The following is a 13438-nucleotide window of genomic DNA, read 5'->3' as shown; positions in this document are numbered from 1 at the left end:
TGCTGCAAGGCATAGAATGCTGCTGTTTTGAAATACTTGCTGGTGTTACAGAGGCCTTGCATGTCTGCTGCTTTACCAGCATACAGCTGTTCTGGCCTTCACATTTGTGCTTTGTAAAATCCTAGAAGCGGTAGAATGTTGTCGCCTTCTGAGAAATATTTTCTGTGTGTCTCTTTTACCAAAATCTTTGAGGGCTGACATCTTCCCAGATATTTTTCTAGCTTATGTTTTTTCCTACTTTAGCTTTCATTACTGCTTGCGTGTTCCTTTAGTTTTTTATAACTTGAAAAAATTGCATTAAGGTTTCACAGACCTGGGAAAACATGAAGGCCTAGGATCGCTGCTCAGTTTACTTTTATTGGCTTTATCTTTCTCATTTTCTCAATGTAATCAGGATTTTAGCTGTAGCTACATAAAATATTTCAGAAATGCCAACAGACCACTTAGACATTTGCAGTTTTATTATCTATCAGATTCACAATCTAGAGATGTGCCAAATAAAGTCTTGGAGTATATTTTGAGGGTAAAACCAATTAAAGGAGGTTTAGTTTCCAGATATCAATATAAAATCCATATTCTTTTAAGTTACAAGGAATTGGTTTCAATAGGCTGCGTAAAAGTATATGATATGTAGTGCAGAGGGCATATACTGGCGCGGGAGCATGTGGCAGTAAATTTGCTAGCAGAGTTTACTGTGCTGATCACATTGAATTTGGATAGTAATGGGCAAAGAGGGTCCTTGAACAAATTCATGAGAACACATAGGGAAAGGAAGCATGTCCTCGAATGGAAAATTACTGTGATTGGAGCCATGAATCCTAAGTTGCAATCAGAGCATACATATGAGTATAGCAGGCACATTTGAAGGAAAACATTGTTCCTGCTATACACAATTACATTTGATGCACTATAGGTATTGGCTTACTCGTATGCAATAACAGAGAACATAAATAAATACAATGCAATCCTATAATTCATAAATGGATATTGTCTTCACTGTCCTAAGAGACAAAAATACCAACAAATCTGAGGCGGCACTGTATTAGCAGGAATTAAATTAACATGCTTTACAGAATATCCTCACGTATCACCACCACTGAGCAACGTACATTTCAGCAATTCGAAAAAGCAACTGCAGAGGTAGCTAAATCACACATCTGCTCTAGCAACACACATTGTTCATTATGTGTAACGACATAACAAATTCACATAGTCACAGAAATACCTACAAAAGCAAAAGTTACTACAAACCAAAGAGTGTGACTAAAGGTTGCACTTGCATTCTGTATCTACTCTGTAGAGAATCAAGACTTGTATTTGCACCACCTGCACAGCAAGCTGGCTGAATACAGCCAGGATTCAAGGAGGTGTGCTGGAATAATTACTGAATGAGGTTATGTGCTGCACCTTCATGCTGGAACTCATTCTTGTCCTGTTGGCATGGAATGAACACCCATGGAGGGAGTGCTGGTCCATGCAGCGAGACAGCAGTCCTTAGTGTTAAGCTATTGGCAAGTCCATGTATTTCGGAATTCTGAAGTACATGGAGCAAAGCAGAGGTGGAACTGCATTTCAGGTACGACTCTGAGTCGTGTGAACACAATATATTAATTCCAAGTTAAGATTGGCGTCCATCAGTAAGCCAGGACAGAACACAGTAAAAATGACAGCGTCATCTATCTTTACCTTCACTTTTCACCTTGGATAAATACATGAAGCACATACTAAGATTTTTGATCAGTTTGCTTTGAGATCCATATGCAATGAACACACTTACTAGAACAATTGTGGGAAGATGTCCAGTTCAGCAGAATAATAAATGTTAAAGTATTTACAGGACAGCAAATCAATAGCATAAACATGAATTTTCAAGTGATGCATTTACATGTCAAAATGTAATGGATGGATGTGCAAAATTAACATTTCCTGTACTTCAAAAGCCATTAGTTATGAGGATAATTAAATGTACCTATCATTAGCTATATTGAGTAACATTGAAGCCAACAACATAAAATGGTACATTCAAGTATTTACAGATTGGTGACTGAAAAAGTGAAAACAAAATATAAGTATGAATTTCTTGTATGATTCCCAACTGTATTTTTATAGCTACACATGAATGCAGCATTGAATGTCCCATCAATAATTATTTTGGTTGAAGACAATGCAATTCTGTCATAAATGCAAATCAGTCAATGTTATGTGTATTTCCTGGCAGTCGTGTTCAATAGAAACAAATATGTTCCCTAATCAACGTGATTTCATAGCCTGAGTTGTATGTTTGTCCATAAACTGAAAATATTGCAAAAGTAAGCAAGCCATGGTTTAACCCTAGCCAGTGATCAAGTACCAAGCAGCCACACTCGCACTCCCTGTCCCACCATTGGATGGGAAGGAGAATCAGAAAAAGATAAAACCCGTGGTCTGAGATAAGAACAGTTTAATAATGATGATGATGATGAAAAAGATAACAAAAAAGGAGAGAGGAATAAAACCCAAGAAAAACAAGTGATACACAGTATCATTGTTCACCACCTGCTGACTGATACCCAGCCAGTCCCCAAGCAGCACTCTGCCGACTCTCTCCAGTATTATATACTGAGCACAATGTTCTATGGTATGGAATACCCCTTTGGCTGGTTCGGGTCAGCTGTCCTGGCTCTGCTCCCTCCCGGATTCCTATGCACCTGCTCACTGGTTGTTTTGCCAATTGTCAGGAAACACAGACACCAATACAGAAAATAATCTTGATTTACTGTTTGCTTCAAATTAATACAGAAAATAAGGCAGTATACACCTACAAAAGGATTAGCCTATGATACCCTGATTCAAGCAATAAAACAGATAAGCAAGGCAACACACCTAATCATTACTACTCAAGGTTAGATACAGTGATTAGGATATATCATCAGTTTCTCTATTACATTACCATCATTCAGATCTGCAATTGCTGGAGACCCCTGGTCACAGAGAGGATTTGCAGAGCCTTTCCCAGCAATCGGGAGGTCTTACGCAGGGTGTCCCCTCGTAGGTGAGGGCTCCAAAGTCACTGTAAGAGGATCCAGCCTTTACACTGTTGAATGAACAGGCTCACATAATTTCACATGCAGAAACCTCTGGTTTCACACTTCTCTCAGATCCCACCAAAGCCTGACCAGGGCTCAGGGAGGAACCAAGGGACTTTCCTTTATCTACTGGATTTTAATCACCTGTTTCCAAACAAGGCCAAACATCTGGTTTCATGGCCTTAACCACCTGCCTCTAAGCAAGGAAGGATGCACTATATCTTCACTAATGATTGTATTCTAAGCTGCATCTTTCGCTAATGATCATGCGTATTTCACTAATGATCATATTTGCTAATTAGCATTTTTTGCTAATGATCTGATACTAAATATATATAAGGTTTCGTTGGTGGGTTCATCTAGAGGCCAACTTTGGCTCAGGGCCTGTTGCTCAGGCCTCAGTACCTCACTGGCAGGGCATGGGAAACTGAAAAGTCCTTGACTTGGAATAAGCACTACTTAGCAACAACTAAAACATCAGTGTGTTATCAACATTATTCTCATCCTAAATCCAAAAACACAGCACTCTACCAGTCACTAGAAAGAGTGTATCCCAGCTGAAACCAGGACAGCATTTACACTGTCAGTGACCTGAGTCATCTGCTAAACTTCCATAAGTGTGACAGTCACACAGAATGGAATAGCATATGATAATACAGTGAATAATATAAAAGGTAAAGCAGCATTTCCCTGATAGCAAAATACGAGCTGATAAAATGCAGCTAAGATTTCTTAGCATAATATATATTCATATATATATATGGCATGCACAAGGCCAAGCAGATTGGTAATCAATGGTATCTATGAAACACAGCAGAGAGCATACCACTTGCTATTCAATTAGGAATGCACCTCATTTGGAAGCAATCTTTGGTAGCACTGTGAGGCTGCAGAAATGTAAAAATAAAAACAGAACAAGGTTCTATGGCAGTAGTGGGGGGAAAGAAGGTGGAGGGGGAGTATTTCTTTATTTCATTTGTGAGGATTTGTGTAACAGAAGCTGGGTAAACAAAATCATAGATTTATATTCTCCACAAGTAGTTACTACACAAATGGAATAGCTGTGACAAAAACCTTTCCTGTCACTGGGAAGTGCTACTGTCAGCAGATGCTAAAAAGGAATGACTTCCTTGAAGACATTACCAGAAATTTCACCTTTCTGTAAAATGTATTCTCCTAACCCAAATTCACAGGCTTCACATTGCACAGTATGAACTGAATTAAAAGGACAAAGTTTACCCTGAAAGAAAAAAACCTAGACAAACAAGCAAAGAAAACCAAGGTTAATGAATTTCAGTCTTGAAACTTGTAAACTAAACACATTATAGGACAGGTCACTAACACTCATCTTCTAACTATGTGTCTATGTGGCAGAGGGAGGTGCCTGAACAGACACCTGAATTAACTAACCTGCCCTGCTATTTTCTTACCCAGAAGGTGAGTGACCCAACTGGTTCCTCAGCTTATTTGAGTTTGACAGGCCCTTATTGTTCTTGGGAGGACAAAACCTAACAAATCCTATTCCTTTCTTCCTTTCTTACTTTTGCAATCAAAAAATCTCAAGTGCAATATCCACTCTTGCCATTGTATCTGCTTTAGACCTTTCTTAACCAAAGTTACAGTGGACAGCAGTGCAAATGGACAGCAGTGACTGGACTTAGTATTTTGCCTCTTCAGGCTGACAGTGAATTTCTGGTTTGGAGCCTTTCCTTTACATTGATTTGTTGTGTTACTGCAATAAGTCAAGTTCTTCTCCAATTGTGCTTGAGAATGCAGCTTAAACTTTTATTTCTTGGCACTTTGTGCATGGTGATAGCCAAACATCTCTGTTATAGCCAAGCTGACAAAAATAGAAGACACTTAGGTATTTCTTGCCTTAAAAATAAAGCAGAAAAGGTAGTTAGCATCTTCCTGTCTGATTTTCAAAAGTCACAGCAGAAACAGAATGAAACAGCAGTGATTTTGTCTGTGAAGAAAAACACCTGAGAAGATTATTGTCTGTCTAATAAAAAAATCCAGAATGTTCCCTTTTTCTACAAGTGATGCTAAACTACATGCTTCTAGGCCATAGCCTTCAGAGGAAAACAGTATCTAATGAAATACATAATAGAATAATTGCTATTTTTCTTTAGATTAGAAACCTTTGTCATTTAAGACATTCATCTTCTATATTCTGCTCACTAGAAAGACAGTATTTTAGAACTATATTCTGTTTACTTCCCTGGGTTCATAATTCTGATGTATTTTAATGAGCAGCGATCAAGAATATTCCTCCTCTTTCCTTTTGCCTATATTAAGTTCTTAGTATATAGACTGTGATTAGCAGCTTTGCGTGAGTTTACCAGTCTAATGGAAAATCGCCTATCTTAAGATTTTCTTGAGAAGGCTTAATGGATATTAGATGGATTCCTATTAGCTTGGCTTGTGTTTACAGAATAGCTCAAACATGTTTAAAAGGTTCCATAATTTTAACAAACTGCATATTGAGAAAAATGCTTGAACAGTAAAGATTACTGGTTATAAGAGTTTTATTTCTAATGAAATATCTTCTTCAGAGAAATGTGACATTTTAAAGTGTGTTTTCACCCTTGTATTATCCAGGTACGGAAATATTCTAAATCTTAGAGGTTACTTTGTAAGCAATATATTACGGCATGTTGAATAGGTAAAGCATATATTTAATGATGTAAATTGAACTAAACTGAAGTTCAGTCTAGAGATTTTGAAATACTGGAGAAGTGTCATATGTATCTGGATTAAAAGGCCCCCAAAAAGGAAGACATTCTTTGTGTTTCACCTGTACATAATAACGTTTCTAAGACTTTCTGGATTTAATTCTTCTTTGTACTAGAATATGAGTATTAATAAAAAGTAAGGAGTCTTGATTTAGAAGGCTGTCAGTGATACAGAACCATTTGCCACATGGGATGATTACTCTAACAGCTGCCTGGTTTAAATCTTTAAGAAAGTGGATTTATTTCTGTTCTGAATTACTGTATTAGCAGCTACCTTTTGTCAGGACTGAAAAGACCATTGTGAAAGTTTCTTTCCTGTGTAAGTTCTTACCTGATCAGTAGGCTTCCCTTAAGATATTCTTTGTAAGCCAGGCAAAGTTCCCTGAGTTTTTGACTGAATTAAATAGATTTCTTTTATTGTTTTTCTTTATTTATTTTACAGTTAATTGATTTTCCTATCATATTTGCATTGTACTCTACTAATGTGGGTTTTTTTGAATGAGAAAAGGCTAGTAGCATAGCCTTCCCTTTCTCTTTATTAACTTATTTATAGCTTCAAGGGTAATTTTTTTGCCACAAAATTTCTGAAGTTGATGCTGCCACCATGTAAGCAGAGACCACTTTCTTTGTTCCTAGATGGATAACTACCTTTGGCCGCATCAGAAATACTGGGTTTGATTATGGCCACCTTGCAATGACATTCAGATTGCTTTGCACCAGTGACCTGTCCTTCTCATTATCTAAATAATCCTTGATGTTTGTGTTATTTTGAGGTCTATTAGAAATTAGTTTGTTTCTCAGAGATGATAAAGAGAATTGTTAAAATGTATACAAGCAAGGAAAAACTCTGCTGAACTTCCACTAGACACACAAGTACGTGATGGTAATTTCCTAACAAGTATACTTGACACCTAACAAATATACTAATCCATTTGATATGCAGTGTAAAAGTTGTTTTGTTGATATTTTTTAATCAAATATTGCATGTCATCAGTCACATACCATATAGAAATCTATGTATTTTATATTGAAAGAAAGTGTTACCTACCACCTCTGTCAGCGTATCTTGTAACCTTATTTTAAATAAGAAATCAAGTTGATGGGATATATTTGTCACAAATCCAGGTTGATTGGCATTAATTATGTTACCCTCCTTTAATTCTTTATTACAGTTCCGTAGCACCCATTCCATTATTTTGCATATGATTGACATCCAGCTGACAGGTCTATAATTGCCCTCTTTAAAAGCTGTAACACGTTTGCTCTCTAACTCTGTTCTGGAACTGACAGTGTATTTCAAAAGTTGCTGAAAAGTCATGTTAATGGTGCACAGATCTTGTCAGGCAGCACTTCTAAAAGTTCTCTTGTGCAAATTATCTGGATACAGCTATTTTAAAATTTTACTCTGCAATGTTTTCTGGTATTCCTATTAGAATGTAAAGAATTCAACCCTCATTATTCTGTGACACGTACATAAATATTGATGGATTGGATTTTGACAGAAATTAACTGCTTAACAATTATTTTTCATCTAATAAGTGAATAACCTAATGTATCAATATGATTGGAGGCTTTTTCTCTTGAGGAATGGATTTCATTCCCTGAATCAGCACTTATCCACCTTTATCTCTGCTAAAAATTCTTACCAGGTAGCTGTAGTTCTCATCTCCTTATTGACAGTAATTATTACAACCTTTTGCTTTCTTTCATTTCTGGATTATTTTTTTGTTATATATAGCTTCGCTTCCTTTCTAAGACTAATGGTTTGTTTAACCATTGTGTCCTCTTTGACTGCCCTGTGGCTCTTTGTGCAGCTGGCGAAATGTTTGCACACGTTCTGGATTCCTGTCAAAGCTCTGTATCCTAAGCCCATACTTAGTTCTTTTATTGTTAAGAGGTATTAGAAGCATAGTTCCCTACAAGTTACTTTGTTTGAAAACGTTAGGAGTAGTCTTCTCTTCTCAAAAACAAATCAAGTCTATGAAATTGCCATATCACAGTAGCCCAGCCTTAGCCATCCTCCAAGGAATTCCAGTTTTAGGATGCTACCCTGCATTTTTTCATGTCCCCATCTTTTCTAAAAAGGTATAAAAAGACTGTTAATTTCCCAAAAAAGCCATTTCCTTCATCCTCCAAGGAAAAGTAAGTGACATTAACAGAATTCACGAGCCCAGATTCACCATGACAGCCACTCAATAATTGGGTCGTGCTGAAGATATAGTTTGATTAATTTTGTAATTCTAGCTTCTGTTAGTGTAAAGAGATGAAGGACAGCAAAGTACTTTTGAAGAACATCTTAAAATGCCTCAGAAAAGTAGTCTCTACACTTTGTTTTGTTTTTAAAAAGCCATTAACAGTTGTAAGGTCATGAGTTACATTGCCTGTAGATATGGTGAAAGAAAACTAGTTAAAAAGCCTAGCAGACTGATGGGTAATTGTAGAATTCTTATATTTCAGGAGGCCTTGCCTGGGTAAATGACAAATAAATAAATGGAATATTATTTACCTTGTATTTTCTTGCATTTATATGACATGGACCAAAATGTTTAGCTTTTTTAGTACAGAAACCAGTTTTTCTCTTTCCCTTTTTTAGAGCTGTTCTGTTTCAGCTGATGTTGTGCTCTTTCTATAATTCAGTGATTATTATCTGAGTTAATATTTAATAGGAATACTGCAAGAGACATTCTGTAATTAGGTATGAGTAAACAGTTAGGAAAGGGAACAGATTGGCTTGTTAATGTAGAAGATTGATTATCTGTACTTGGATACCTAGCTTGTAGAACATAAAAGTGAGCCTTGGTCTATCACAACCATTTCTTTTAACCATTTAATATATATGCTGTTTAAACTTTTTAAAAATAATAACAACCTCTTTTAAGGATGGGGCCTCATGAACATAAAAAATGCTCTTTTTTTCATACTGCACATATTTTCCTTATCTCCCCCCAAGGTGGAGAAAATATATGGCTTTTTTAGACTACTTACAATTTGACCCATTTTTTTCAAAATTAGTGGCTCTGATTCTGCTTTTTCATAGGGGCATTCAAACAATGTAAGATAGTGTGAACTGACTTTTAGGACAAAATCCAGTTCTTTGTATGAAACCATCAAGTATGGCATGTTATTTGATATCTATATCATCACAATAGTTGCCTGGAAAACAAGCGATTCAATTATTAATAGAAAACAGAAAAAAAGAGAGAGAGAATTATTTAAAAGCAAACCAAACAAATCTGTATGTGTGAAAATACAAATAAATAATTTTATTTTAAAATATTGGCCCAGTCAGTCAAAGATGAAGAGTGAGAACCTACAGAGAAGACAGTTCATTTGTGTTATTGTTTATCTTTGAGATGTCATGGAAGACAGCTAGGTCTCTTTAGAGAAGGACAGACCTAACAGGGAAAAGAGAAAGACCTGATAATCACTCACTATGATACCCAGAAAAACAGCAATGCTAACTATTTAATTTATAATGTCTGTAAAAAAATAAGAAAAAACAGGTGGGATGGGTTCATGGAGAAGATTACGTCAAGTCAGATAGCTATCTTTCCACAGGCCGCTTGGCCTGATGAATACAGGGAGGGAAATCAAAGGTTGCAGCTCACTTTCACCTTTAGCAGGGTTTTTCGCAATCTCAGCTTCTTACAAGAAGCTACAGCTACATTGTCAAAATCAGTGGCTCCCAAGCTCAGGTCTGAAGGCAGGTGGGGAACTTACCCCCCCACTTTCCATGAGCCTGTGTATTTATAGTTACATAGCCATCCTATGAAGTGCTCCAGATCCATCTCCACCTTCAAGACAATTTCTGAGCTACTCCAGCCTGTTGAGAGTTTGGTATCTTTTCAGTTTCTCTTTTAGCCCAGTTTGCATTTGAAGTCTATGAAAATCCTGTGTTACTAAACTCCCCAGGGAAATAGGTATTTCCTTTGGATTCACTCAGTCAATCAGTCCACTGCAGCTGCTATTTCATTAGGCTTCCTTCCAAGATACACATCTGCTATCTGCCCATTTTTCAGGGATTCCTTGACTATGTGCTGTAGGAACAAAAATCTCTGTGTGCTGCATGAAGTGTGCCATGCTATGGCATGGTATCACATCCCCATTTCTGCCCACCCCAAGGTCTTTTGTCTTCTGTGGTTGGATCCATTCCATTCCACTGCCCAACTGTTACCTGAGGTTAACCCTTTCTTTGTATTTGGTAGTTGTGAAACCGTTTGGAGTCACAATTGCATTAACCAGGAATATTTATGGGAATGTGATACAGTCATTCTGCTTCCCTCAGTATGGATGTCTCAAGGACTTAGTACTTTCCCATGACAGGCCTAGCAAAGAAATAACATTTTCTCAAAACTAGTGTTCTGTTTGGAGCAGCACAGCTTCAAAAAGTTTCTCACTGAACGTAGGAACTCCAGAGGATAGGAACAATAATACTGAGAGGATTAGAAAATAACTTTGCCAAAATGTTCAAAGAATGAGTTTAGATTCTTTTAGAAAAGGGAGAGCTAGCCAGCCTGCTATCGCACAGCCCATGCACTTAGCAATGCAGTTGCCCATGCAGAACCCATATCTGATGGGTTTGTGTAGTGCAAATCTAAGTTTCAGCATTGCGTTCCCTCCATCTCAGATGCCCTCACTACCATATGATGCCTCTCAATGCTTTAGTGAACCATGAGCTGCTAAAAGCATCATGTCACATATTGCAGCCCAGTACTTACTTTGTAATACAGTACAGGGTCGCAGCAGCGAGCTGGAGACTGGTGGGAACACTAGCATTTCTTAAAGCTGAGAAAATCAAAGAGAATATATACAGCTTAATATGGCTAATTTCATTATCTATAAAACATGGCCTCACTTTAATTTCTACATACATCCAATAGATAAAACCTTACATAACTTGACAGAACTAATTCACCTCTATCTTTCCATTGGTCAAATGTATACTTTAGGATAACCTCCAACTGTAGCTGAAAGCAGTAAGAGCGTAAGAAACACCTCACTTGGTGAGATGAATGGTTTGCCCAGACCAGTATTTCCCCTTCAGCAACAGCAGCAGGATGAGCTGTTTACTGGGAGCATGGAGGCTTGGCCAAGGCCTCCAGGGCATTCCCCTTGCCCTCAGTCATGCTCCCCTTTGCCTTCTCTCCAGCGTGAAGAATCCCAGCCTCCCTCCCTTTCATCATTTCCCTTGCCATTTATTATATCCTCTTTAACTCTTATTGGCTCACCATCTTTTCTTAAGGTCTTATTTTCTGGAAGCAGAGAAGATGATTTAGCACTTTATTGTTCAAACATGAGGGTCCCAAATATGTGGGACAGTCCTTAGGATGACAACAGTATTAATCAGGGCATATGAACTGTGTTTGGAGGAACACAATCCACACTCCTTGCTATGTCTATTCAGTTCCCTCCAGACATAGATCAGGCCAAGGTCATTAATCCCAATTTTAATTGCTTTTCTCTCTCATTAAGTTATCTGTGTTAGAAAGCTAGATCCATCCAGCTGTGGAGAATGGACAATTTAAATCTTTTTGATGGTTATTGCCTAAAAAGAATTGCAAGTAAAGAAAATGTTTCTGAGCAGAAGAGAAAGGATTGTTCATATTTGACATAAGTATTAAATGTATTCCAAAACGACAGCTTTGAAGATTTGTTTTCTTAAAATACAGTATCTTGTGAATGACAGTTGTATCCTTGCTTTTTATTTTTAATGACAATAGAAGTATACATGCCTTCTGTACTATTGTGCTTAAGTTTTTGGTCTGTGTAAGATTCCTATGAGCTAGCAATATCTATCTTGTAAGACCTGTCCTGCCGGATAAATGAATGTCTCTGAAAATTAAATGATATATTTCTGGGTACTTCTTCAGTGTGTAGCAATAGATAAGAACTGCTTAACAGTACAATTCATGATAGGCTTTTCTATTGTATCTTTCAGAAAGGAGTTTTAAAAGAAGTAAACTGATATAGAGCATGCACCATAGTAAACTCTGCCAGAAAACTTAATTTTTTCCTTTCTCAGTTATTGTAGCAAAACTGTTCTGATTTTTTTCTCCTTATTTAGCTTATTACTAAAATAAAATTAATAGTGAACAGTGATCATTTTAATAAGCACTTCCAAAAGCTATTCACCCATTAGATATGGCTCTGATATCTGTACACCTATAGTTGTAGTATTTACTTTGTATTTATTTATTTATTTATTCTGCTGTGATATTTATTTATTCTGCATAGATCTTTTCTATGTTGAGAGGAAAAAAATACCTTGGCTCCTTGTTTGTTAAACTTCTGCTGTTTGCTTTTAGCCAATAAATTTTATCTCGTTTCTATATCCATCTGTTATAATGGCTACTGTGATACGGAGTAATAGGACATAAAACCTGGGCTAGGGAAATGTTAACTATGAAGTCTGGAAAGTTTGAAAGCGTTGGGAGTGAGATTCTTTTAACAGATATGATTTGAATTACTCCTGCTCATTCATTTTCATACTTGCCTAAATATTTTATTTTTCTTTCCTAAAAATGATTCTCAGAAAACAGTGAGCATTTTTTTCACTGAATTTTCTTCATCTTGAAAATAAAAGGCATGGAGAATCTAAGCCCAAATACTTAAGATTTTACAAATTTATAAGCAACAAGGTCTTTGTAGAAGGTCTTTAATTACAGCGTGGGCTGTGGCATTAATCCATTGCTTGGATTATGACTGAGTGTACACTCTGTCATGACAAGCCTGCACCCTGGATGACCTCAGCTGGGATGAATCCTGAATTCACAGATCACTTTTGTTCCATTTTGGTCCAACATTCTGTCAGTGTGTGGAATTTGGATCTAGACAAATGTGTCTCATGTATCTATTTCCTATTCAAATTGAGTTGGGCGTGGGAAGGGCTTGTCTGCAATGGCAGATTTTGCTGCTCAAGGGAATAGACCTGGCGCCACTGTCCCCTCTCTCCCTGTGAGTAACTTGCAGGATCTGTGTGGCATCTGTCTGACTTTTATCAAGGTCAGGATATATTCAGCTAAATAGAAATTCATTAGGAGACCCAGATTAATTATCAGTAAAGGCTTTCTCTGGTGATTTGGGATTATTTTCAAGATTTGGATTTAGCTTCTCTTTCCTTTCCTTCCCCACATCCACTCCCCTGTGAGAGCAAGGTAACAGCAACCAACAAAGGCTTTTCTCTTAGTTTAACATTTCTGTCCTATGCAACCCCTGTTATATATATAAAATAGTATGAGCAAAGCAGCGTATATCTCCAGAGGTCTATTGCACGTTTTACAAATCACCACCTTTTTTCTGCTCCAAGTTTTTCTGGCTCCAATTCTGGCTACACTCCTCTGTACATAATTACTCTGGGCACAGAAAGGAAGCTGAGATTTTGCCTGAGAATGCCTTTAAGGATGCCAAATTAATTTGTTTATTCAAAAAGTAAACCTCAAGTTTTGGAGTTAACATTCCCTTTAGGGAACTTGTGATCCACAGATTATTGACAAAAAATGATGCAATGTTGCAGCTTTGTTACTCTAAGAGCCCTGCGAAAAGTAGGTACCATGCAACACACTTGTCAGATGTTGAATATCTTTATTTTTGTTTGAATAATGTTGTGTTTTAAAGCTTGTCTATAGTCTTATAAAAGGC

Source organism: Falco peregrinus, chromosome 2, assembly GCF_023634155.1.
Source record: "Falco peregrinus isolate bFalPer1 chromosome 2, bFalPer1.pri, whole genome shotgun sequence".
Lineage (NCBI taxonomy): Eukaryota > Metazoa > Chordata > Aves > Falconiformes > Falconidae > Falco > Falco peregrinus.
Note: the sequence above shows the minus strand (reverse complement) of the source record.